Consider the following 18,404-nt stretch of genomic DNA (forward strand, 5'->3'; position numbering starts at 1 on the left):
TAATCTTTAAATTGTGAAAACATACCAAAGCAGTACAAAGATAGTAATTTCTAATCAAATACAGTTTGACCTTATGATGCTAACCTAATTCTGTAATTAATTGTTACACTTAGATGGACATTGCCATACTAACTTTGAGTTTATTATCACAATACAGCTTTCTCACTTTAAATTGTAGTGGATCCAGGTTCAGAAAACAAGTCCCTCGAGTTTCTGTTCTGGAGGATCCAATGGTTACTTTCAAACTTGTGACCCTTTCTTACAAAGCAATGCTGAAATAAAAATTATTCATATTTTTGCACGTCGTTTATTGACCAGGGAATCAAGGTCTGGCAGGAGGTTATTTTGCCTGTTACTTTTCCATGGAGCTTAGCATCTAACAGTAGTAATTCAGCAGGGAGGCATGCAGGAGAAGACAATAAAATTATTTCCTAAAGGAAAAACACCCTCCAACATAAACTCACAGGTTTATCGCAACTCTCCCTATGTATTTTGGAAGATTATGGGTCTTAATATTCCTTCCAAATTAACACACTTCTTACACAGATTTAATTATATATTTCTTTATGTTACCACCATTACCAGCTTTCTAAACATTGCAAGATTAATTTGATCATAATTTTATCTTACCTCTGCCTGCGTGCTTTGCTTTGGAAGACAAGATCAAATGTAATGTGCTATTTTCATTTATCTCTTCTTTGAGGCTCCAATAAAAACCTGAATTCTCACCAATACCACATAAAAGTAGTACTTTTTGGAGTTAACTCCTGCGCAATGTGAGGACAATATGAAAAGCACTTATTCTGTAATCACATTCCTATTTAAGCACTGGAAGAAAATCCAGCCCAAGAAGATCTGATACCAGTTACAGTTCTTTTAAGTTCCACTAAGCACTTCAGAGTGCCCACCTCCTCCACACATCTATTTCACCTCTGGTGAGCGTGATTTTTCATCATTTGCTCATAGCAATCAAAAACAATCAGGAAAAAAGTTACAATTGCTTTCCAGTACACTTTATGAAGTCATCTTTTCTGGGAATATTTTCAGACACAAGTAAGTTTTTTCTTGTTTTTCTCACTGAAAAAATGCATTTTTTAAAGAGTTAGAAGAGGTTATTAAGAGCCTAAATTAACAAAGGGTCAGATTTGTAAATCTCCTGATTAAAAACAGTTAATAAATTCATTTTCAGGATTGAAATAAGATTACTATCAACCCCCTTCATGCTACAAAGATATCCAATTTCTTCACATCACATACCAATTAAAAGTTTTCGTACTGTTGAGTATCTTACCACATTAGCAATTATCTTACAGTGCAACAGTTTAAGATTCACTAGGAGTGACTTCCAACCACTAGCAACAGTTCACACCCCATTTATACTCCACAGAGTAAGACCCAATTTCATAAAGCTCGTCTTTACAAAAGTAAGAATCTTCATTGCCTGTTCTCTGACCTGCACAGATAATAACAGCTCTGAAAGTTAAGATCACGCTGTAACACCTCCAAGATGTGAAACCAGTCCCACCTATCTGCTGCTGGGATTTAAAAGTTACCAGACATGAGCAAAATCACAGCCTTGGCACAAGCATCACATGTTTCTTATCTAGCAAAGGTCCACCCTTAAAATGATGCTACCACTGGGTGAACACGCACCAAGTAAAAATAACAAAACAGGAAATCACTATTTCTATTTGAATTCTAACCTGTTTGGGGATTTTGTCCCCCTTGAGAAACTTCTTACCAATGGGAAACTCCAAAAAGCGACACATTTCATGACCATTAACAGTATAAGTTAACAGACACTTTCTAGTAACTAACCCTGCAAGCAAGGCATAAATCTCCATTCCTGTTAAGGTACACAGTGTGGCAAAACCACAAAGGTAGCATCTGTCTCAAAGTAGGCACTACATGCACGTATCAAACCATATACACAAATTTCAGTTAATAGATATGGAAAATCTGTTTCTTCAACACACAAAAATACTGCGTTTGGTAACCAGGCACACGCATTGGTGACATGTTAATACTGTTGAATATACCAGTGGAAAGCTATTTGAAACTTCATAGGGAAATCCAACACATACTTTGAAGTAGATATTTATAAATAAGAAGGAAAAAAACAGTATAAAACAGCTGAAAAAATGGAAAAATGTAAAGGACTTGGGAAAATCAGTAACGGCTTTGGACAATATGGCTACACAATAATACCATGTCAGTTTAAGGCACATTAGAGAAAACGTTATTCTGAAAAGTAAAAAACAAACAACAAAAAAAAAGCCAAAACAAAAAAAAAAAGTCTAAAACAATTGAATTAGCTTTGTCCTAAGAAAATTTCTAAATTCTGAACCTAAAGATCCTCTACTCTAATTCAGAGAAATATGAATCTTACCAGAAAAAAGACACACTAGATATTAAACATGCTTCATGACATTAATGAACTGGTTCAGGTCAAAATAAGAGAAATCTAGAAACAGAAAATATTTTTGAAGCAGAAACTGAGTATTTTCTGATGTTTGCAAAATCTCCATTTCAGCCAAACATTTTTGGGGGGGAGATTGTTAAAATTCCTTTAGGAATGTTTGCCAAGATAACATTTCCATGTTTCCCAGAAGGATGAGTCTCAAAGCACCTTGAACAAAGCCTGCACTTTAAAATAGTCACAAAAACTATTGAGGCACATCGTGTTCTAACTACCACTTTTTTCTAACATCATCCATTGATAAACACTTTGTAGCTACTAGTATTTTAAGAATAATTTATATTATTTATAATAATATTCTATCTCATAAATAGATTGCACAATTTCTTCCTACGTGGCTCTTGCTCCCTCCCTCCAATATTCTTCAGCTGCCTGACAAGGTATTTTATCACCTAAATCTCATCCCACTGGACTTTTCCAGTGTAAGTAGTAAACTTAAACCAACTTAATCAAAAACCTAGAGCTTTCTTATCTCACTGAAATTCTCATTTCAGATAGAAAATGCAGTTAAAAATGACCCTTGCTAGATGATTTTGCCTCACTGGCAATAAGGAAAACTCAAGTGACACAAAACAGAATAAGACCTGTAATAACAATACTGTAACACGCTTTCACCAGAAAGACTAACGAGATGGTGTCTGTAAGACACAAAGCAATGAATGAACCAGCTTTGTTCTCTCCTATTACTCAGCTAAGAATGGAATACTTATCACAGCCCTGAGCTGTTGCTCTCCCACTAGCTTAAAAAAGCTTCAAGATTGTGTCAACTAAGCCACAGCTATTAGTGGCACTGGGTCAAGAGTTTCATTGCATTTGTGACGCAAAGGCAAAATTTTCCCTTACTGCTGCACACTGTGCAGCCCACCCTGGATCCAATTAATAGCAGGTACAAATCTTTTTTTAGATCAAGTGCCCTACAGTTGCAATTTTTGGAACTGTTTGCTTCAGAAACGCGTCAAAATTTCCCACTGTTGCCTGAGCACGAGCCCCTGGTAGTACATGAGTAACTGTATTGCACAGCCCAGTTCACTCAGCGCAGCAGTGGATGACTACGAGCATGACGCACATAGCAGCGCCTGCCTTCTATGCTGTCTGCTCAGCTGTGGGTGCAATTTCTTCATTTAGCCAATACTCCTTTTATTATTATTATTTAAGAGAACAAACACTTCATTACAACTTTCGTTGTAAGCTTCTTGACAACCAACTCTCTTTCAACCAGAAAACAGGGGATAAAGGAAACAACTAAGCTCTATTTAAAGAAAAAAGCTACTACTGTAAAGCTCTATTTTCAACCCACATGTTCTTTGTGTATTTAGATGTTAGGCACTCCTATAGGAAAACTTTATATGTGTGCTACATCTAGAAAATTAGAAACTAAGTCTTAATAAAATTAGAACTTTGAGGCCATATTAACATAAAATTACATTTGTTAAAAAAACAACAAAAACGATAAAGATTCTCTGATTTCAAAGACTCATTGCAACCCTTCCCACCTCACAGTCCTTGCAACAATAACAGTGCTCAACTTACATCTCTAAATACCATTTTCTCTTCCATTCAGGAATCACAATTTTGAAAACAACTAAGCATGTGTATTGGGGTACTTTTCTTGCAACAGAGACTATTACTATGACTTATTCTAACATGAACTAAGCAGATATAGGTGTAGTTTATATAGGTGCAGCCTAACAAGATCAATTTAAACCTTTGTATAACAAGGATTAAAAAGCAGAGAAAAAAACCCAAAACAAACCCAAAACTGTTACTGTACTTGCTCTCCAATTGTTTTGTGGAAATTTTCACCACTTTCACAGAAAAACTGCTGTAAGGTCATAAACATTCACTGTGAGACTCCCACCCCATCAGGTTTGCTTAATCACTATGAAACCTACAAAACTTCCACCTGCAGAAACATTGATGAAAAGGAGAGATCATCCAGCTGGAGGACATGAATGATGAAGAGCAAAAGTGAATAAAGCAATGAAAGAGGCACAGAAGAAGTAGGTCAGAAGGAAGCAAGAGTCTATTAAATGAAACGGCAAGGAATAAATTTCATAAATTGTAAAAGGCTGGCATTCTCATAGCATAAAATCAGACTAAATAATTCAGCTACAAGTTGTAGTTAAAGTCACAACTACATTCAGAATGAGAAGATGTTTAGACCCTTTGTTGATAGAATTGTTTATAGTATGTATTAGCAAAATCCAAATTCAGGTCTCAGATGAGACTTAATAAGACTTAAGAAGATAATTTTTAATTGTTATTGGTTAAGAATACATCTCGCCAGATGAGTTCACATCTGCCTGTGTCGAAGTGTTCAACGTGCCATCATTCCACTTAATATCAATACTAGCAGTAAAAGTAGCATAGATGTACTTAAATGCATTTCTCAAAGAAAACAAAATTTTTATTCATGGTGACTTCTTTGAAAATTTATGTAGACTATTAAAAACATCACAATTCAGAGAAATCTTCCAGGAAAAAAAAAATAATAGCTTCCTTTTATATTTTTTGTGTCTCGGTTCCTGTTTATGCATAGGTCTTCCCTATTTTGTATATTCAGCTCCATTAAAATACAGTGTGATTGACTTAGGGAAGAAAAAAAAAAAAAAAAGTAATTTAAAATAAAAGACACAATCTCTTCCAAAACAAAAAATTCTCAGTCTATGGTCAGAAAAGAATTGCTGTCATCTTGTTTTCTCAAGAATTGACCATCAGCTTTCAACCTCTCTTGGTGAGCAATGCAGTTACATTTTGTCAGCTCTCAGGAAACGTCTTCATTATATCACCTCACACAAAGGCAGCTCCAGCCTGGCACAGAAATGCTGCCACTGCCGAGTCAGTACACGTGAGGACAGAGCCCTCCACAGCCCCTCCTCAGCTCCAGCCTTCCTGTGTCAGAGCTGTGCTCCTCCACCACAGGAGAAGGCTTGGCTATTCATGTGTGAGTGAGAAGATGGAAGTCAGGCTGTTACTGACCTGGTGAAACCATGAGACACTCCTGGTGGGAGCACCTATGAAACCAAGGCTGTAAGGGTTACTCCAGGATCTCCCTGCCCACTGTCAAGTGAGCCAACAGAGTTATTAGAGATAATTAATCTACTTCTTTAACATGCATGCTACTCCCACCTCTTCAACAGATCATCTCAATGTGAAAGCCGAGTTTATTTCAAAACAGAAATCGTTGCAATCCTGTTTCTTTGACAGATATGTACTGGGGAAATAGCATATCTATACAATCTAACCCTTAGTCACACAGCGTGCAGTCTACCCTCCAAAGCAACAACTCTCCTCTACAAAGCCAGATATCTGGACAAATTTCATGCACTCAATTTAACAGAGAAAATTAGTGCTGTCAGTGCTAACAGCCTCAGGAATTTACTTTATGGACACTTGACGCAAACGAGTTTATCAAAGGAAATTTTCACTTTAGCAGGAATTCTTAAATGATTTCTGCAAAACATTCCAAGAACGGTATCTTCCAAATGAATACAATGTTAATGCTCATCATTCCTCTCTGACCTATGCAGGTACCAGATGCCTCAACAGGAAACCCTCACACACAGGAGGAATCACACACACCTCTAGTCCAGCCACGTCTCCAACCACAGAACAACATGACCAAAGCATGTTGCAGGGTGTACCTGCTAAGCTGTAAATAGTTACAACTGTGTGTTTTAGGTATTTAAACACAAAAAATAACACCTATTAGGACTATTTGTCCAATTTTACCACGAATAACAAGACAATTGAACCTGGAAAGGCCAAGGATTGCAGCAACACCTATGCAATGCCAGTAATGGGCGATGGCAATAGTGCACAAAACCTTGTTTCCTCAAGGATCATCTACCCAGCTCTGTGTGATGTAAACTATGTACACTACTGGGCTAGTCAACCAAAAAAACCCACAAGATGCTGGTATGTGCCAGCTCCTAGCCAACAGAAAGCCACAGATAGCAGCACAAGCAGACAAGTTTTGCTTGTTTACTTACTTCTAGAATATAGACTTCTTTCCCTGATTAATCACAAAAGTAGAAACACATCAGTATTCCTACTGCATTCCTGTCTGTCCGACAGTAATTTCTAATGTCACTCTTTAGGTTGCTTTCTGTTAAATAAACCTTCTGCTAATAGTCACAGTCACAAACCAAGGGCTGTTGAAAGAGGGTATCTTGAAGTGCGAGGGGTACTGGTCGTACAAAACCTAAAAATATAAGCAAGCTATCAGAGACTACTGTGCAGCTGAAAGGTAACACTCTCACAATGCACACATGATTTTAAAAAAAGAAAAGGAAATAAAAACAACCCCAGTCTTACAGCTACACAGGCCTGACATTAATGCTAAACTAGTTAATTGAGGAGCAAAAGCACCTCTTGACATTCTAACTGTTTTCTGGCTGGCAATTTCCTATGATTCATGCAGTCTAAGTTTACCTGAAATAGACCACAACAAGAAACTGCAATCAAAGTAATTACAGAAGTATGAATTTGCCTTTCCCATTCAAGTTTAGAGGCAAGAGCTTACACATTTTTTCCAGGAAACGGTGAACCCTTAGACTATTCTCGCATGGATCGGCCCACAAAAATATTGCTGTCTATGGCTCATTACATTAATCAATAATTATCCTCTTTAGCTCTGTGGAAGGCACAAGAAGGCCACAACCACGACAGTCCTTCAGACTCTATCAGTACTCTACAGCAAGAATACATTTCCGGAGACAATCACCTAAAACCTGCCTGCCGAGGAGGGAGACGCAAACACTCAGTGACACATCAACTTCTAGGCAACATGAAGGAAAAAAATGGAAATTGCTTCTCTATCAGTGTGAGGTTTCTCAGGAGTGTTCTACTTTCAGTGGGTCCAAAGAAGCTCCCCAGAGAGAAGTGTGTTTGCCTAGGCACTCTACAAGTCCGGATGCCCCCACTTGCACCTCTATGACAACACAATCCTTCCACACTGTAAATTATTGGTACTGGAGTTGAACCTTTTGTCTGCTGGGAAATGGAAACAAAGTTTTCTGCCTGATGCCAGGTAATACAAGATGTAGACATGCAACATAATACCATATCTCACCCCAAATTGGTGTATCTGTTAAATGGTTTGAATTAGACTATAAAGAATTTTATTTGTTCTTTTTTTATTATCATTATGACTCTTGATCTAAAGTGCATTACTCTTACTTGCAGGACAAACAACTATTTTCAAACAGACTCAGCAAAAAGTAATTTCACTGGCTCTTAACCCCATGTAACCTTTCCTGTCAATGGACTGACTGTGGACTAGTATCCAACAAGTGTAACAAGCAAAAATGACAGGCTACACACCAATGCTCACTCTTCCCTCCCAAGCTACTTCTATAGCATGGTCAAGATAGGCAAGAGGAACAGATGCAAATTCAGACTGTGAAGCCAAATCCTGTTGCACCATTTGGAAGCATATACTGTACCCACACTGTGCTAATTGAGGGAATCAAAACATTTATAATTTTACCCATACATTCTTTAAACCCGCACATAATTAACTAGAGACTTGTTAATGATAAAAATATATAGAATTAACATATATTTTTACAACACTGAAAAGAAACTAAAGAGTTTCTTCTACTGAATTCTAGAGAATCTTCTACTGAAAACTTTAGACCAATCAAAAATAATAACTATTGTTCAGAGGTACTCACTGCTTGTATCATTCCCTTTCTTCTCTCCCATGGGGCCTCAGGTTTTTATTCATTAAAACAGAGTATCTTACCTTCACTTCCTGAGAATTCTTTGCAATCTTTTTTTTTTTCTTTTGTTTGTGTCTTTTTTTCCCCATCATCTCCCTCAACTTTAGCACTGTTTAGGTCATGAAGAGCTATCAAACTCTTAATTTTTAAGGCATCTCACAGAATTCTCCAGCCTTTCTTATATTCAGCAGAAAATGAAGCCATGCTTGGTGGACTATGAATGCTGTGCACCTGTTGACTAAGAGCACCTTGATATCTACACATCTTGTGACACAATCTGAGATTTAGGAAGTTTATGCCTAGAGAAAATATTAATTGCACAATGACTGTAAAGAATAAATATTTTGGTTTCATTTCATCAATACTCTAAATATGTGTCAACATATTTAACTTACAGGACACTTTTCCCTGACCACTACTTTCAGTGAATATTAGGTACCACATATTTTTTAAAACAAAGAAATTTCACAGAGCCTGTGCCTTTATTTCACCTTCAGCAAATTACAGTTAATACATCTGATTTTAATAAAGCATGAAATTACACCTCAGCACAGCAAATTAACAAGCAACAACAGGGACAGCTGTTGTATTTCTTGTTGTCATCAGTTCAGCTATATCTATTTATATTCCTCAGTACACCCTTTATTAAAAAAAATCAGCATAATAAGTAATGAAGCAAAACATGAAAGACCTTTGCAATAATTCTGTTCTCCTTACTCTGCAATTTAGGTTTGTACAAACTTACGATCAGGAAGATGCTTACAGTCTGCAGAAATGCTACAATTAAAACATGTACTCCCCTGAATATATTGACAGAAGCTGACATGAAAACATATGCCAGGTAACACCTGATATTAAAGTTCAAGTCTAAGTTCAGTTCAGAAAGACAAAGGCAGGCATGGGGAGAGCAGTGGAAGATTCAGTCTCCAGTGATCAGTGAAACCTTAATTAGAACTGTGCATGACACTCCTTGAAAATTAATGTGCTCCTAGGGTATTGGAATTTTCTGCAACAAAAAAGTCTGTGTTAGTGTTCACCAGTTTCCATAGATATTACTTCAATTCTTACTGCTGATTTTGGTACTGTGTTTTTGGTTTTTTAACTCAGTTAGTCTTTCCTTTCGCCACACTTGCAATGGACTCTCACCAGAATCTCCAAATAATTGACCCAACCCCGTAGCTGTGAATCAAAAGAAGGTATTCCAATTTCCCCCTCCCCACCCCCCACCAGAGGACATGAGAATATGAGAAAAAGCTAAGTTCTCAAAGATCCAGAAAGGGAATTATTCAAAGAAAATGGGAAAAATGAGGGACCATCAGCAAACATGCCTTTCCTAAATGGCAATAATTTATCCTGTAAACAGAACATTTCTGCTCTTAAATTCCTGTGAAGGTGAATGGCTATCATATTAAGAACTTCTGGTTCTTCTATAAACATATAGCATTAGACTTTGTGCAACTCCTTATTTTACACAGAACATATGATGGGTAAAATTTGGATTCTTTATAAGCACAGGACGGAAATTTTATTTTGATAGTGACTAGCTGAACATAGAAGAATCCATCTGGGGGGGGTAAGGTAAAAAAGATTTTTATTTTCTTACTTGTGGCCTTTCAGTACTTAAAAGGACCTTATAAAAGAGAGGGGGAATAACTTCTTACAGAAGTGGATAATGATAAAACAAGTGGGAAGAGTTTTAAACTAAAAGAGGGGAGATTTAGATTCGATGTAGGAAGAAATTCTTTATACAGAGGGTAGGAAGGCACAGGAATATTTTGCCCAGAGAAGCTGTGGATGTCCCACTCTTGGAGATGTTCAAGCCCAGGCTGGATGGGCTCTGAGAAACCAGTCCAGTGGAAGCTGTCCCTATCCATGGCAGGGGAGTTGGAATGACACATCTTTATAATCCCTTCCAACCCAAACTATTTTATGATGCTATGATTTGTTAGCCAGCTAATATTAACTGAAATAATACACAGAAACACCTTTGGGAAGAATAATGTAACAATTACAAAACTGATCATAATTAATTGCCACCACAATCTAAGATCTCAATGAGTTATGTTGTTGCTTGTCTGTGTATCATGACAGCCAGTTTTACAACACTAATTAATTAATTCAGAATACTAGCAGGTACGTTAAACATATAACAGAAAAGCTTCCAATCAATATAAACATTAGGTGTATGGAATTATTTCTAGCAAAAAGACAAATAAGCTGGAACTATGTAATGGTTAAAAATGTTAGATTTCTTTGTCCTGTAGCAACTCAAACTCATAAAATAATAACAACAACAACATCCTTTTCCTCCCTACATCATTTTTTCTGTTTATACCAGTATAATCAATGAATATGTGAATTATAAAATCAATTGCAGTCTACAGTAAGAAATATTATTGGATATTGCCAGGTCTTTAACCAGACTTTAGAATTGTCTCTAACTATATAGTAATAGACAACATTTTAAGCATTTTAGATCAGGAAAAAAATATTTTTCTGCTATTTTGTCGTCAAATGCAGTCACACTATTAAAAGCCACGTGTTTGCAGGATTCCAAATAATGCATTTGTTGTCTGTGAGGCCATAAATGTACTGCATTGCTCAGTGTGGAATACAACACTTGGCGTTTGCATCCTGTCAGGGACTTTTCTCCATGTTCTCACCTATGATTTTTCCAAGTCACTTCTATACTTTTGTCCCAACTGCTGTCTTGTCTTCACTGAATATAAATATCTCTAATCAATACACACCCACCCACACACATACATATACATGTGCACACAAATAAAATACTAGTATTTCTCAGGGAGATATGAAGAAAATAACAGAGCGATTAATTGAAAAAGAAGACAAAATTGAAATAAATTAGCCCATTCTAACTCTATCTTACCTCTTATTTGTGTTCTTTTAAGGCTACTGTTATGATACTGGAAATCCACCTGACTAGTACTAAGTCATTAAACCTATCAAATAATACTGAAAATATGATTAATTCAGTTTTTAAGACAGCATTATCAGAGCAGCACTTTTTCTTCTCTCTTCCTTGTCTAATTGTAGAAGTCTCCTTGATTTATCCTGAGATAGCCCAGCTGGATTCTCTGACCAAACCAAAGGAAACGTTCCAATATTGGAGAAATTTTAATACATTTGGGATAACACAGGACAACTGCTGAAGTTGCACCAGAACTGTGTGAATATTTATTTAATAAGGACAATAACATTGAGTTTCTACTTCTCAACTCAAAGTGCAGAATTAATATTTTAATTTCTAACAGGTTTGCTTGTATTGGAACTTATGGTTGTGGTTGTCTCAAGTCACATTAGAGTAGTAAAGAAATACTGAGACAAAGAAGCACATTTTGAAGAAAAACAAATAAATATCAGATTTTTTGAAATGCCATAAGGAGCTTGAAATGTGGAGGGCTAGTGTTTTATTAGCTTGAAGATCACACGTCAAACTAAATTACCTATGCTGCCCGTGTATAGGCTTTGCTGCTACTTTAAAATAGAGGGCTAGATAACAAAAAAATTCTGAAAGTATTGCTTTTAAAGGATTAAACACCTAATAGCAGTTTTGAAACATTTTTCAATAGTGCTTTCCCCCTTATAATTTCCAAAAACTTGCTGTCTAGGTGATGTGTAGTTGAACTATGATAATTACATACAAAAGGGAAAAAAATAACATACTGCTGATATTGTAGCTTGCAAACTCCCAATCTCATTCAGGGCATAATTTTTTGGCATATTTACATATTTTCAAATTATATCTTTTGACAGGGACTAAGAACTTCTGTATTCTGTTCTAGCTCTGCCACCACCCACCTGAATCTGCCAAAATCAAGGCTAATGGTTTTAGTTTCTTGCATAAAATGGATCTTTTAATATTCTTCTTGCAATTTTGTGTGGAGAGCAAGCTCATATCTCTCAATTTAAGTATTTTGACGTAGATAATTAGACTCAAGATGAAGGCCCCAGTTTAAATTCTTAAGTGGAGTTAATTTTGAGATATATACAAAATTAAATGAGTTCATTTTAGCTTGAAGAAAATTCTTTGCCACAAGTGACACAATTGTAAAGGGCACTATCCTATAATTTAATAACTCTGAATCCCAAAGATGTCTTAGGCACAACAGGCACCGCACATGAAATCTTTACAAAAAGCTTTTAGTGGTAGCTTCACACTCTCATAACAAGTTGGGAGTAATTTTTACCCTTCACTTTTAAAATGATTTCTGAAAAACAAGTAATTGCAGTTCAGCATTCATCACAGAGGCTGTATAATCTCTAATGAAACAGCATGAAAATATTGCTCATTGGATTCAAAACCTTAATAGGCTTTAGGGGAAATGTTCGTTTTAGTTATCTACTTAGAGGAAAAAAGTTTGAGCTTTACTAAAATCTAGAAAGTGAATAATAGCACGTGTTACCACACAGTGCACTTGGAAAGGTTTTCTTCACAATTAAGCTGCAAGTCAAAATGCTAAAATGAAGTCTTTTTTCCCACCACAGTATGATATAACTTAGTATTTAACAACAGAAAAGGAGAACTTACAGGTAAAGCAATCTTTTAGAAAATTTCTCCTATGACAGAGATTCACATGATCTTTCACATTACTTCCTGGGTTCATTTCCTAGAAGAAATAGAAACAAGACACACATGAAACCAGTTGTAATGTTAAAATAGCATTTTATTTAATTGCCTTAAAACAGGTTATGAAGCAAGGTTTAGGAAACTTTTTAGGCTGGTGTCTTCCAAATGGCGTAACCTAAAGTAAAAACTCTGGACTTGAAAGGTAATCTCAAATTATTTTTATCAAATCCTGTACCAGATACTGATATCCATTAATCTTTCTGTAGTCTTTCAGACTGATTTGAGATTACTCCTTGACCTTCCTGAGCACAAGAAAACCACATATGATTTTCCCTCTATCAATCACACTAGTACAAAATCCTTTGTGCAGCCAGCTAACCCACATGGCACTGGCAGGATAACATTCAAAAATAAACAAAAATTAGTAAACCAAAAAAAAGCCAAAGCATGTAATTAGTCTCCAGCAATGTTTTTATACATATTTACTCTTTTACAAAGAGTAAAATACATAAAGCACTTAACTGAAATAGTTATCGCATAAGAATAGCAAACACAAGCTCGGTCCTGCAAGGGACTCACGCCAGCAAAAGAACAGAGCTGCACAGGTACCTGTGGCAGGTATTTGCAGCAGGAAGCTCCCTGCTGGGGGGTGAGTGAATCCCACACCTGCTGCCTGGGGAGGTTTGCAGCCTGCTGGAGACTCAGATCAAGACGTTGCAAAAGGCTGCTGCAGAATACGACCCTCTGCTGCTCTTCCATACAAGCACCGAAGATGATGCCAGAGGCAATGAAGCAAGCATTGGGCACTGATTATACTGCTGATAACGTGGGGGTGCATGGAGATCCCAGGCAGTTTTCTCCTCAATCCTTCCAGAAAGGTACAAGAGTGAAAAAGGAAGTAACAGGTCCCATAAGAATTTGTTGTGTGTGAGCTACAGGGTTTTAAATGATCACATCATGTTCTACAAGGACAGATGATAGTTTAGCAGAGATGCTATCCACGAGTAGAAAAAAAAAACATTTTGCTAACAGACTGCCCAGTCCAGCAATGAGAATTCAGCCTAGGGATAACAGGAGTAGGAGAGCATGACCAGCAATCAAGAGAGGAAGTAAAGGACCAGGTTGGCAAGAGTATGGGGCTACGTCAACAGGAGGAAATTTGTAGGCAAAAAACTGTGGTCCCATCCCAAAGGTGTAACTTGTACATAGGGAAATGCCTAGCAGGCAGAATTATGGTAAAGGTATTTTTTCTGGGAAAATGGCATGCTTTTGTGCCTCTTCCAATAGCCTGTTTGCTAATGCACACAGCAGAGCAAACAGAAAAAAATAAGAAGTCTGCATGCAGTTGGAGAATTTCAACTTCACTGGGATCACAGACAAGGGTAGATAGCTCATATAAACGTGAACAGTAGAAGTTTCTACTCATGCTGTGCAGCATAAGGAAGGCTAATGAAAAGATATCTCTTGATGGAGATCTGTCACAAAAGATGTGAAGAAGGCCAATACACTGAATGCCCTCTTCATCTCTTCATTGATAAAACCATCCCTCAGCTATCCCAGCTCCCAGATAACCATAGAAAAGCCTGGAGCAAGGCAGATTTCCTCTCAGTGGAGGAGGGTCAGGTTAGGAAGCATTTAAACAAACTGGACACACACAGATCCGTGGGCTGTAATGAGATGCACCACACATATTGAGAGGTGGCTGATGACATTGTGAGAGCACTCAATCACTTAAAGATCAAAAAGGATAACAGAGATCAAGGTGAGGGGAGGAAACTTGGACAACTGGAATAAAATAAATATCACCTCTGCTTTTAATAAATTCAGTCCCAGCCTCACCTCAACTCCTAGGAAAGGAATGGAGAAAATAAAACTGAAAGCCATTGCCAAACAGAGGAAGGATAAGAATATATTTGGACATGGTAAGCATGAATACATGGGGGGCACATTATGCCTGACCAACCTGATAGCCTTTTACAATGAGCAGGCTGACCCAGTGGACAAAGACAAGACATTGAACATTGCTTATCTTGAATTTAATAATGTTTCTGTCACAGCCTTGCATTGTCCACTCCCCAACAAACTGATGAAGCACAAAATAGATGAATAGAGAGTAAGACAAACAGAAAACTGACTGAACTGCTGACCAAATAATGTCATGAATCAGCAGCACCAAAGGCACACACCAGGTGTCAATACAAAAGCCAATACTGCTCAGCAACTCATCAATAACTTGCAAGTTGAGACAGAATGCATAGATACTACAAAACTAAGAGTAGCTGATACATCTGCCATTCAGAAAAACCTTGAGAGGCTGAGAAATAGGCCAACAGTAACCTCATGAAGTTGAATACAGGGGAAAAGTGAAGTGCTGCACTTGGCAGGAGTAATCCCATGCATGTTGGCAGAAAAGGACCCGAGGGACAACAAGATGGTCATGAGCCAGCAGTGCTCCCTCACAGCACAGAAGGCACACAGCAACCCACATCATCCTTCCTCCCTACTCAGCCATCCTGAATGCTGTAGTGGGTGGCCCAGAACTGGGCCCAAGGGAGACAAAGAGTTTCTGCAGCATGGCCAGCTAAAGGTTCTGGAGGTAAGTAAAAGATTGGAGCACTTTCTGTATGATGAGAGGTTCTGAGAGTTGGGAACCTTGAGAACAGGAGGCTCAGTGGGACCTGTCCTAAGCTATAAATACCTGGTCAGCGGCAGAATAAGGAAGGCAGAACTTTTCTCAGTGGTATCAAGTGAAAGGACAACAGGCAACAGGCACAAATTAAACACAAGATATCCTATTTAAACAAAACGATTTTTTTTCCCCTATGAGGGAGGTCATCCAATGGCACAGGATGCCCAAGATGCATCTCCATTTTTGCAGATATTCAAAACCCCACTGGGCACAGTCCTGGGCAATGTGTGCTAGGTCACCCTGTGACCCTGCTCTGACCAAAGGGCTAGCCCATCTCCAAAGGTCCCTTCCAACTACAAGAATTCTATGAATCTGGAAAGTGGTTTATTTAACTGGTCTCTGTTTAAGATAAATTAAAAAGAGGTTAAATTAATCACCCAGGAAATCTCTTCTCCACAATGGATGGGGGAAAAAACGCATAATCAACTTTATTGTGCTTTAGCTAGTGTAAAAGGCTTTAAAAGGTTATAGCTGAAAGCTAGAAACACAGCAGCCCTGACCCTAACGAATGTCAACGTGTCTTTTGGACTCCTGGATATTAATGGCAAGATTTTAAAATCATAGATTAAAAGCAACAGGAGAAATTCAGATACTCTGATCCAATTAATTGTCTCTCTCTCTGGAGACATTCAAAACCCAGCTGGGCATATTCCTGTGTAACCTGCTCTAGCTGACCCTGCTTTGGCAGGGGAGTCGGACCAGATGATCTCCAGAGGTCACTTTCAACCCTAACAATTCCGTGATTCTGCCACTGTGAAAGGTAAAAATTTTCCCCAATAATTGCTGCTGTAACACTCCTAGTTTCCCATGAGAAACATAAATAAACACAGAACTTCAGGCAGGTATTCACATCTGATATTTAAAAGGGATTAATAACAAATGTATCAAATATATTTCCCTTTCATAATGAAAAGATAAAAAGCAAACAAACATCGCTCTGACCACTCAAAAAGTTGGATAACGTGCACTCTAAAAATGTGAATCACCTGCATGGTGTTCAGTGAAATAGAATTTCATGGCATTTTATACTAAATGAAAACACCAACACTTATGTGAGCATGCATGGGTTTATGACAGCATCTCCAAAATAATTGTTCCACTCGTGGAGACATCAACACATGGACTAAGTTTTATAACTCATAAAGAACAGAAGCAAGACTGTAGAAAATCCAAAGAAATACTTTATCATCAACATACTACTTAGAGGGGGAAAAAAAATCCTCTAGCAGTTGAACTCATATGTCTTCAAGGGAGAAGATAAAGCTTTTATTTTTCCAGAAGCTATTTCTTTCTACAAGTTTGAATTTGAGTTGCTGAAAAGATATGACTACAATTTATATTTTAAATGTTCTAATGAGCTATTTCCTTAGAGAAAAAGTAAACAGCACATGCCTATTTTATTTGTTGCCAGGCAGAACAAAGAATACATGTTAAACAGAAATACTGTGTATTTCTGCACACAGGTACTCGTACAAAGGCATGTTGTCTGCAGACGGTCACATGGGCTCTCCTGTGTTCATGTTGCTATGGAAACAAACTTCTGTGTAATCAAACATGATTACAAAGACATTCTAGCTCTTTAACAGGGAATGAGTCTTACCTTTTTTTTATCTTTTAAATCAAGGAAAATAACTGGTTTATAAGATTATAGAAGAGCTGCCAGTAGGCAAGAGCATGGGAAGCTACCAAAATTATAACATCTGAAATACAAAGATTTTTCATTTCATAGTGTGTGTGTACTTAAATGTACCTTAAATATAAGACTAGCCCAAAAAGGCAGTAAGTTATGACAAAGAAAGGACACTACGGATTTTGCATTATACAGAAAATGAGGCAGATAAACCTGGCATTTTCCTTGATTTCTGGGAAACAAAATTTATAGCAAACTTTCGCTATGAGACTACTCACATCAAACAGCATACCCATTAAAAAAAAAGGGTGAAGCAAAGAACTATGTTATACAGAGTTAAGTTCCTGGTTTTTTTCACAGAACATTAAACAATCTCTATTCAATATCTCTATCTGTTTTATTTATCTTGGTCCATCTGCTCTGCAAATGTTCTTGCTAAGCAGTTTCCCATGGCAACACCAAATACCACATAGTTTCACAGTCTTCCGTCAAAGCCCTTCTAACAGACCCACTCCTGAATTTCCAACCGCATCTTTTTCTGCAGTATTTGAGTAAATAATAAACAGAGTGTTTCTTCAAGAAAAAAAAATCCACATGATTGAAGTACCCATGAATAAGCCCCTCTTCTTCAGGCACTTTTATTGTTTTCGTAACCTTATTTTTCAAGAGCATTACATTTTAATCATCTAAGGAGAGGTAAGAGAGATATGTTACTTAAAACCCCTGTGAATCTGATAGTAGTTTTCACTTGGTTAAAATTTCAAAATCATTATGTTGCATGCAGCAAAACAAATTGTGCATAAGTTTTTAAGAATAAGGAAATAATATGTTGAAAAGTAAGTTTTGGACTAAAAAGACCACAATGACTGCTTACTATGGGACAACTTCTGATAGACATCATCATCTACAAATTATTACTAACCAGCCCCTCTAATCTTTACATCCTCATATTTATAATGGTCAAAGAAATGTAAATAAGAGGAAAGCTTCTCAATATATTTTCATTTAAGATAAACTAATAACACTGGTTTCTTGAAAGTAACTCCTATTTTACCTGAGATGCTATCTTGAGAACCCCTTCTCCCTAAATTAAGACATGGTAGGAACATAAATTTTTAAGTTAAGTTCTTCTGAAAAACTCTCTTAAAGTAAGCATCAAAAAACCCCAAACTCTTCAGTAAATCTCACTCTAGTCCCGAGCACACTGATCGTGTGTGAAATTGCAACAGAAGTGTCATTCAAGCTGTAAATTAAAGGAGAAATTATTAGACTTAGGAAAACTAGCCTAC

The 18,404-nt window shown here is 37.1% G+C and overlaps 1 protein-coding gene across 13 annotated transcripts in view; it reads right to left on the bottom strand.

Moving 5' to 3' along the window:
* MARCHF1 (membrane associated ring-CH-type finger 1) overlaps positions 1-18,404 on the bottom strand; it is a 225,780-nt gene that overhangs the window by 136,033 nt on the left and 71,343 nt on the right. For all 13 annotated transcript variants that reach the window (XR_005700791.2, XM_040064198.2, XM_040064190.2 and 10 more), the window contains exon 2: positions 12,758-12,836. The gene's annotated coding sequence lies outside the window, so the exon portion shown is untranslated. The remainder of the gene's footprint in view (positions 1-12,757; positions 12,837-18,404) is intronic.

This window comes from Hirundo rustica, chromosome 5 (assembly GCF_015227805.2).
Source record: "Hirundo rustica isolate bHirRus1 chromosome 5, bHirRus1.pri.v3, whole genome shotgun sequence".
NCBI lineage: Eukaryota > Metazoa > Chordata > Aves > Passeriformes > Hirundinidae > Hirundo > Hirundo rustica.